Source organism: Coffea arabica, chromosome 2e (genome assembly GCF_036785885.1).
Source record: "Coffea arabica cultivar ET-39 chromosome 2e, Coffea Arabica ET-39 HiFi, whole genome shotgun sequence".
Lineage (NCBI taxonomy): Eukaryota > Viridiplantae > Streptophyta > Magnoliopsida > Gentianales > Rubiaceae > Coffea > Coffea arabica.
The window spans coordinates 58118312-58127818 of NC_092313.1; the positions used below are offsets into that span (position 1 = coordinate 58118312).

The following is a 9507-nucleotide window of genomic DNA, read 5'->3' on the forward strand; positions in this document are numbered from 1 at the left end:
AGAAGCTCCAACCGAGGTTCGTTGGACCTTTCAAGATTCTCCAAAGGGTTGGTAAAGTAGCGTATCGCCTGGAACTACCGTCCAGTCTCTCTCGAATTCACGACGTCTTCCACATCTCGATGCTTAAGAAGTACTATCCCGACGCATCCCATATCTTATAGCCAGAGGAAATCGAAATAGATGAATCGCTAACTTACGAAGAGAAACATGTACAATTGCTTGACCGGAAAGTTAAAGAGCTGAGAAACAAGCAGATTTCGTTGGTTAAGATACTGTGGAGGAATCATGGGGTGGAGGAAGCTACCTGGGAGGTGGAGGAAGAAATGCAAAAGAAATACCCTGAATTTTTCGTGAGTCAAGGTGAGAAATTTCGAGGGTGAAATTCTTCTAAGGGGGAGAGGGTGTGAGACCCCATAAATTTTCTTATTTTCTAGGTTTTATTCTATTTAATTGCATGCTTTTCTGCATTTTCTTTATTAGGAAAATTTTTCAGATAATTTTTATGAGTAAATATAGTTTTTAAATGATTTTTCTAGTATCGGTTAGTTTTTGAGAAATTAAGAGCGTATACCAAACGTGGGACCCGCTAGTGCGGAAAATTCGGTAAAATTCGGCCAGTTAGGTTAAGTGTTGGATACCGGGTTTATTTTAGCAGGTGTTAAGAGATAATTAGAGGATACCCAATGGATGAGAGTTGGAGAGACAAAAGGATAGCCATGCATTAATGGTAGTGACAAGTGTCACTTGGTGGTTAATTCTTGACTTTGACCACTATTCACTACTTTACCAATTAAATCAAAAATTACCCAAAAATCATCCTCATTTGCAAGCTTCTTGGCCGGCTATCTTCAAGGGGAAAAGAAGAAAAAACTCCCAACTTTCTTGCTTCTAATCTTGCTCAATCCTCAAGTTCAACCGACTAAACTTGGATTTACTCCATAAAACCTCTTAGTTTAGTGGTATTAAGGTTGGTTGTGAAGTGGTTTGGGAGACCAAGGTGCTAAGTGCTTCCTTTCTTGAGTTGGTAAGGTGAGTAGCTAAGGAACCTCTCTTTTCTTCTCAATAATGTGTAATTAGTGGCTTATGTGAGTTAAAGAGATGGTTTGAGGTGTTATTTCTTGACTTTTGGTAGAAATTGGTGAATTTTATATTTATCCATGATTTTTTCTGTTTTCATATGTTTAGTATTGGTTGGCCATGGATGATGGTTGGGAATGGTTTAGAATGAAGCTATAGTGCGTAAATTGTGGCTATTTGCGGAAAATTTCTGCTTTGAAAGGAAATTTCGGAATTAGGGTTTCAATTAACCCCATTCTGCCTGGTACTGTTTCTCCTAGTTAGAGGCTGAATTAGCTTTGGGTTAAAACATGAAAGTTGTATAGAATAATTTTTTATAGTTTCCTAAAAAATTTTAGCTCCATCGGAGTAGCGTAACCTGTGAAACGACCGAAATACCCCTGCTGCCCTGTTTCTGTCGAAACTGATAATCCGCTTCTGTAATTGGTTAGTTTGACCGGGAATACTACTGATTTGGTTGTCGATGTCTTCTTAAGAAATATAGCCTGGTATCTTAGCTTTCAGATGGCTTTGGAATCACTTGAATTGGAGTTGTATATGATTGAATGAATCAGGACTGCTAGATGAATTTCGCCGTAAACTTCGAACTAGAAAATCTGGGGTTGTTTTGGTAAATTTGACCTAGATACATTGTAAACTGGACTGAGTATCCTTCATCAAAGTTGTAGCCCTCTGTCTTAGCTTCGAAGCGGTATAAATTTCACATCCATCCGATAATCGTAACACCGGTTGTGTCCAATACGCTAAATGACGTCAAAACAGTTTTTGGGCTTTAGGGCTTAACTTTCATTTCCGGACTTTCCCTAGCTTACTTTGGTATTTATATGTTCTAATGGAGCCTTATTTTTGGTAGTATGTGGATTCGGTTTATGACTCGTATTCGAGTCTCATTGTGCTTGTTTGAATGTTTTAGGGCGTGACGGTGATTCAAGACGCTCTTTGGGCGGAAGTGTATGAAATTTCATTTGCTTGCTTGGTGAGTGTACCACTCACTTGCTTGTTACTATGTGGCCTTGTTACACTTGAAATTGATGCCTTGAATGCTTATTTGCAACGTTGAAATTGGTTCAAGCGAGGGTGTACTTGATCACTCTCACCCTTTATGTCTTACATATGACTGTTTACTGTGTTACTTGAATGGTATATGAAATATTGGAATTGGTGTCGTTTGGACGAGTATCCAACGGCCATCACTTTTCTCACTGAGCTCAACCCCATTGGTGGTCAATTGAATCGAGCCGGCAAGGGCTTGGTCGTGAAAATTGACGAGCCATGGGGACTGTTATATGGAATCTTGTAGTATGAGACTCTCGATTCCGGTATACTCGAGTATTACCAATTTTTCACTGTTTGGAGTTCGAGCCCGGTAGGGGTATGTTGGGTGGAAGGAATGGAAGTAAAGTGGAGTCTACGTTCGATTATACTTTGTACATTGACGGAGGGTCAATGAGATACGATCAAGTATGGCGAGCGAGGAAAGGGACTCTTGAGAGCCGTCCGTATCCTTTTACCATTGTTATTGATATGTGACTTTATTTAGCTTTCTTCTTGAATGATTTGGGATTGATCAACTCCATGCATAATTGAACTTCCTTGCTTGAGTGAACCACTGGGCGTAAGCTCACTCCATTATATTTTGTTTTCCTTACAGGGAACCACTTTTGGGGACTATGATGTTTTGAAGCACGAGTTGAGCTAGTTTTAATATATTTTGTAAAGCTCCTCGATAGTTGGAAAAACCCTAAATGTATTTTGATCTAATTATCTTTCTTTTGTTTTGTAAACTACAAACGTATGTGTATAACACTGTTTAACCCTGTTTATGTGTCCTATTTGGTTTGGAAATGTTTTTCCGAGTTATATGACATGGCGCCCACTATTCATCGACGGTTTTGATTTTCGTTTGGCTATTTTGCGATTTTGACTTGTTTGAGCGCGCTTTTATTTTTCCGGAACGTTTTAGATCGTGTTTAACTGCACCGTTAGTCCTGGCGAGAGTTGGGCAGGCAGTCCGCTAACATCTTTGGTTCGCCTTAGGGGAAGGTGGGGCTGTCACAGATGGAGAGCCAACGGACCCTGGACAAGCTGCCGTGGAACCTGCTCCTGAGAATAGACTATATCCTTTGATATGAACGTGTTCCTTATCGCACACTATTGCATGATCTATCTGGTTACCTACTTTACTATACATTTGGTCATGATCGATTTAGGTTTGACTTGTTTTTTGATATCCTGTGAATGGTATCATGCTGCTAATTTACCTGCCTGTTTACTTGGAACCACACTGGGTTTCTTGCTCATTCCATAAACTTGTTTTCCTTACAAGGGTAAGAACGTGAGAGTGGGAATTAGAGAAGACATAGACTTTGTCTAGGTTTTGTTAGTTGCTCGCGTAGACACTCCTTAGCTCTCTAGCGGACTTGTTTGATTTTATTTTGTAAGTTTAACTCCTCGGCTGTATTTAGAGATTGTATGGGCATTTGATGTCCACGATTGTATATGTTTAGGGTTGTAATTGATATTGCCCTTATTATTGACGTTGTTACTTTGTAAATTTCGTGACGGCGTGATAGTTGGGCAGATAGTCCGCCAAACTCTTGGGTACGCCCTAGGGAGAGGTGGTGTCATCACATGGAGTGTGTGTGTGTTGCATAAAAATGCAACTTAATAGATTTTTGAGTGAAACAACCATAGCTTTGCAGATGGACAACATGCAGTAGGTTCAACAGAATATTTCCAGCTTTGAGGCATTTTTCCTTGGTTAAATTTCTCTTTTCTTGATGGTAGTTCAAGTTAGGACATTATAGAACCAAAGTAGAAAGGAAATAAGGGAAATTTATCAGGTTTTAGCTCTTGCTTTCTCACGAATAGAAGCTGGAAAAATTGCAGAATGTTTCACCTTTCTTCTTCCTTAGTTTCTCAAAGACAAATGTTCCAATTTTCTCCCTCAATACGACTGGTTTGGACACCAAGAAGCTGCAATCTCCTCCTCACTCTTAACTCTCTTTCTTGTGTTGAAGTGACAAAAGGAAAATGGTTTAACTCTCTCCCTCACTCTCTCAGTTGCATGCTGGAGAAATAAGGAACCAGAAATGTGTTTGCTTTCTTGGTCAAAATTGCTTTTGTATGTCAAGAAACAAATGAGCTGGCATAGACTTGGTTTAGTGGTTGGACAAGTGTTGAACTCATGCCAAGTGTCTAATGCATGGACAAATAAAAATTTAGGTCTTATACTTTCATTCCATCTCACTATTACTCCACTAGTTTTTTGTCGAATTCGTATTAAATTTACATGAATGTGAATCATGCATGAATTAAAAATATTCTAATACACTTAATTATAAGGCAATCAATTAAACACTCCAAGTAGTCAATAATCCAACAAGATTGCATGATCAAAATTTCTAATGGTAGTGTATGCAATTAGAATTAAAATTTCGAGCTCTCACACATTGTATAACGTTAAAAAATTCACTAAATGAATTCATAACCTAATCATTACATAGGTTACACAATTCAAGATATAAATCTCATTCTAAAGACATAAGTTATGCTTTTGAATGATTAAATTTGTAACTGAAAATTCATTAAAGAATTTGCAATTTATTGCGTTTGAATTCATAATGAACGTTGTTTATTAAAATATCCAACAATCTCTCACTTATTTTAATAAAAAATATAATATTCAAAACTTAACACTTAATAGGGCAAAGATCAAAAGTTCATGCATAATGAAGGTGGCAATGTTCTTAAACCTTCACTTAGTGTTCAACAATTTCTATACTAGAGTCAATGTGGAATTTGCCTTTAAACGTTGACTACATGAGAGCACGTGGATTTGTGTTACACACATGAATCTTTCAGTGTTCTAAAACAGATTTCATAAACCAGCATATTTATGGCCTTGTGTTTTATCTTGGTTTTCATGAGTGCTCTAAAGAATCAGCCCAAATTCTCATTGGAAGTGACCCAACTTCCACACTCATATAGGTGAGTCTATTAAGGATGCTCCCATGATTTAGACATCCTACCCATAAAGGTTATAGAACTCATTAAGGGATTAAAAATCCCAACCTCACTTAGCGTCGTAGGATCACAAATGCACTTACACCATATGGATAGAGAATATAATCAAAGTATTGCATATTAATCAATCAAACCACTCCATGATTCTTTTGTTTCCAACCTAGCTCTTGGGATCTCTAGTCCATAGGCGGTTGTATCCTCATAGGTGATTTTTAACATGTATTGGATTTTTGTCTTACCCCCCTCAAAGTATATCATATCCTTGACTCAAACTTGAGATTTATCTTTTACACAAATAAAATAGCAAAGATATGACGTTCTCAAAATTTTTCAAATAAACTCTCTTAGTGGTCCAAATATATTGAACCAATCTTTGGTGAGAAAATTTCTCATCCACTTATATTTGCCAAATAGTATAGGCATATATTTCCTCATATTCAATTTTTTTAATTTTTTCTCAATGGCCAGTAGTCTAATAGCGCACTAGAAGCCATTCTCAAAAAACTCCATGATTATTTTTGCTTTTGCAAAAGTACTAAGAAAATATTTCAAATACCTTCACATTAGGTCATGCTTTTCAGTGAGTGCTAGTCTGCACAACTCAAAATAAGAGTTAAAATAAATCCAAAAACAATAATAATATTTTACACATAGATTAAGCAAATAAAATAACATCACACTATTTTTTCACCACTTCCACTACCAGGGTGTTTTGTTTCAAAACACATTTATTAAGAGTTGCACATGAGACATCAAAATCAACTTGCATCAAAATATGCGATGTGACTCGAAAATGTATTGAGCAAATTTACGGATGGGTTCTTTTTTTCTTTCTCATCTATTGATTAGGCATTTTAACAGTTACAAAACATCGGTATACTTCATCTGAAGCTGCGAATGAATGCAAGGTAAAATTAGCTTCATTTGAAGTTAATGCATCTTTACCTACAAAAAACCACTAACCCCCACTATTTATCATACTTATATGATATATATTTTCGCCTAGTACCAAATTTAGGGATTCAAATAAATTAGACAAGCCTATGCCTTCCGTGATATCATACTAATAGCGATTATAGATCTAACAATATTAGACAAAATGTAATTCAGAAATGAATGCATCAAAATGTTGAAACGTTCCTTGGAAGCTAGAGATAAACCAACCGCAATGCAATTTATACCATCTGAGCTAACCATATGATACAAGTGCCATTTCTATTAAGATTATCAACTACTGATAATAGATATTTTTATCACTAAATTATAAAAATTGAACATGCAACATTATTAGCTACCAATTAACTAAAGCAATTGTGAATCAATTCATTATGTTGAAGGAAAGCTCCTGTCCACTTTTGTCACAAGTTCATACAAATAAACTAAGATAAACCACATCCTACAAATCAATGAATTTTGTTCCAGACTTACCACCCCTCAAATATGATATTAATCTCCATAAATATTTGACGTAATAAAGTGTGACACCTTGGCCTTTTGGCATGTTGTCAGAAGATAATGAATATATATGTCTCATGCTATGCCTTTCGTACGAATTCAAAACTCTCAAGCATGAAGTTTCAGTGCTTCAAATAATAAAAGATCCATGCACTTGTTCTTAAGTCCATATAGTATTAACAGGTTCCTTCACTATAACCTTTTGGCTTACGGGTAATTCGGCGAAAGGCCACGGTCCAAGTATCAACCAATAAACACTAGTGTATTAAGCAGTGGATAAAATGCACACCCTAGAACAAGTAAGAAAATTTCATACTAAAAGTCAACCATCCAATTAGTTTGAACCATATTAATTAAACTTGACTAGGTCCGGGGGTTGAACCGATCGGCCCGATGACCCGGGCATTAGATCGGTTGCCGATCGGTTCAGGACTCTAGTTTGATCGGACAAGAAATTGACTTGATCAAATTCGGACAACCCCGGTTGATCCGGTGGTTTAATCGGGAATCCGCCCTGTTTTCCAATTGACCTGGTTTACCTTTTTTTTAAAATTGTGGATCTTTGTTTTTGAAATATATATATATATATATATATATATATATATATATATGTTTTTGATAAGATTTGTACATTAGATCTTCATTTAAATAAATATAGACTTTACCACTTGCTTAGTTTTATTTGATAACTAAATACTTTTTTAATAAACTTATTTTTTTTATTATACAATTAATCCTTTTAACTTTTAAACTGACAATATTTGATTAGTTAGAAAATTACTTGTTTTTAAATAAAAAATAAAATAATGCTATATTTTTTAAAACAAGCCATATAAATTTTGTTTTATACTTGACTATATTAGTTATTTATTTAAAAGTACGATAAATGAAATCAAATCTTCTATTAATATTTATATATTATTATATATCTTTCTAAGTATAATAATTAGTATCTAAAAGCACTTTATTATATATTTTATGTCTATTAAAATTATATTTATAAATATTAAATTAATACTCACTGGTTTAACCAGTGACCCAATCCCTCCGTTGGGTACCCTACTGGGCCGGGTTCAATAACTCTATAGTTAAAATATTGACAAAAGCTGGTCTCACAGTATAGCAAATTCCATATCTTCATATTCATACAATATGGTAGATGGCGATAATATTTTTTTTCTTAACAAGAGACTAATCGTCTTAAAATTGTTGGTTTTGAGCCAAAAAAAATCATATAAATAACAATAATTTTAACAATGAAATTAACGAAAATCTCGTACCTCAATATTGCATTAAAAATGCAAATAATTTGTACCATAAAGTTAGTTTGGCATGAGTTGAGGTGCAAACTAGGTCGCTTTCTTTAAAACAATTCATGTCCCTACGGAGTATCCTCCAGTGTAGTAGGTCTCGGCACGTTGCCTCTAGGATACAACAACCAACCTATCTTACTGTAGTTTACTCCAATCTACACTACTGGAGTAAGACGGAAACCTCACACAACACCGTTATTTGCCTTATAAACTCTAATAGTAGTGAGAGGAAGAAAAGTAGGAGATAGTCTAGAGATAGCAAAGTATATATGTGATTTGGTTGATTGAAGCCTCTATTTATAGAATAAGGAAATATGAGTACTAAAATATCTCATATTTTCAGCTACAAATTAAAAAGATTTAGGTTCATTGCATAACGGTAAAAAAATTCACTAAATGAATTGGTAAACCTAATCATTACATCGGTTACACAATTCAAGACATAAATCCCATTTAAAGACATAAGTTACATTTATGAATGATTGAATTTGTAGCTGAAAATTCATTAAAAAATTTGTAATTTATTGTGTTTGTATTCAAAATAAACATGTGACATTTTTTTATTAAAATATCCAGCAAATTCAAAGGAAAACTGCTAGCTACGAGTTCAACACGATATCCCTCGTAAATGTCATTATTGAAAACGTTAAAGTCAAGCCGCAAGCTGATTTAATTCCATTATTTGAAGAGGCAACCAAAGTTGATAGGGTTTTTATTTGCAAGACGTTCTGGAACGTTTTGCATTTGATAATATCTGCAAACTTGCATTCAATGTTGATCCAGGATGTCTAGGAGGGGATGGAACCAGTAGCAGCGAGTTCATGCAAGCTTTTGCGGATGCTGCAACTCTTAACTCAGGTAGATTCTTGTATGCTTTTCCAGCTTTTTATTATTTCAAGAAATTCTTCAACATAGGATCAAAGAAAAGGTTTTAGAAATCAATTGCTATGGTCCATGAATTTGCTGATAAGATCATAAAATCAAGACTTGAAGAGAAAATTGAGAGAAAAGGCAGAAATTTGCTGTCAAGATTTATTGGGAATTCTAAAAATTCAGCTGAATTTCTCAGGTATATTATAATAGTTTATTTTAGTTAGATGAGATACAACTTCATCAGCTTTTAGTTGGTTCTTTTGGCTGCTATCTACATGGCCGGAAATTGAGAGAAAAATACTTCAAGAATTGGATTTGAGTCAAAATCGGAATGGTAAAAAAATTGGTAATGATTATTGATTTTGATGAATTAAAGGAAATGCATTATCTTCATGCGGCATTATCAGAGACAATGCGACTATACCTGTTAAGAAGGAGGAGTTTTGGTGGAAATATTTTCTCTACATTTCACATACAAATGTTATAATGGTATGAGGCCAATATATAGGCTTACAACAAGGTAAGACATAGTGAATCTAGACAATCATCTTGATAGCAACTATCCTAATCAAATCTATAATTGATATACATCAAAACCAAGAAGTTATTCACAACTACCTCCTAGCAGCCAATAGCCAACAATTCACTCTAACACTCTCTCTCAAGTTGGTGCAAAAACATTATGCATGCCCAACTTGCCAAGTGAGTTGTAAAATCTTTTAGTTAGCATCGCCTTCATAAGTATATTTGCCTGTTTATCTTC

At 35.0% G+C, this 9507-nt stretch overlaps 1 pseudogene; it reads left to right on the forward strand.

The window, feature by feature from the left end:
- LOC140036357 (cytochrome P450 CYP94D108-like) overlaps positions 1 to 9231 on the forward strand; it is a 71255-nt pseudogene extending 62024 nt beyond the window's left edge.
- Positions 9232 to 9507: the final 276 nt, after the last annotated feature.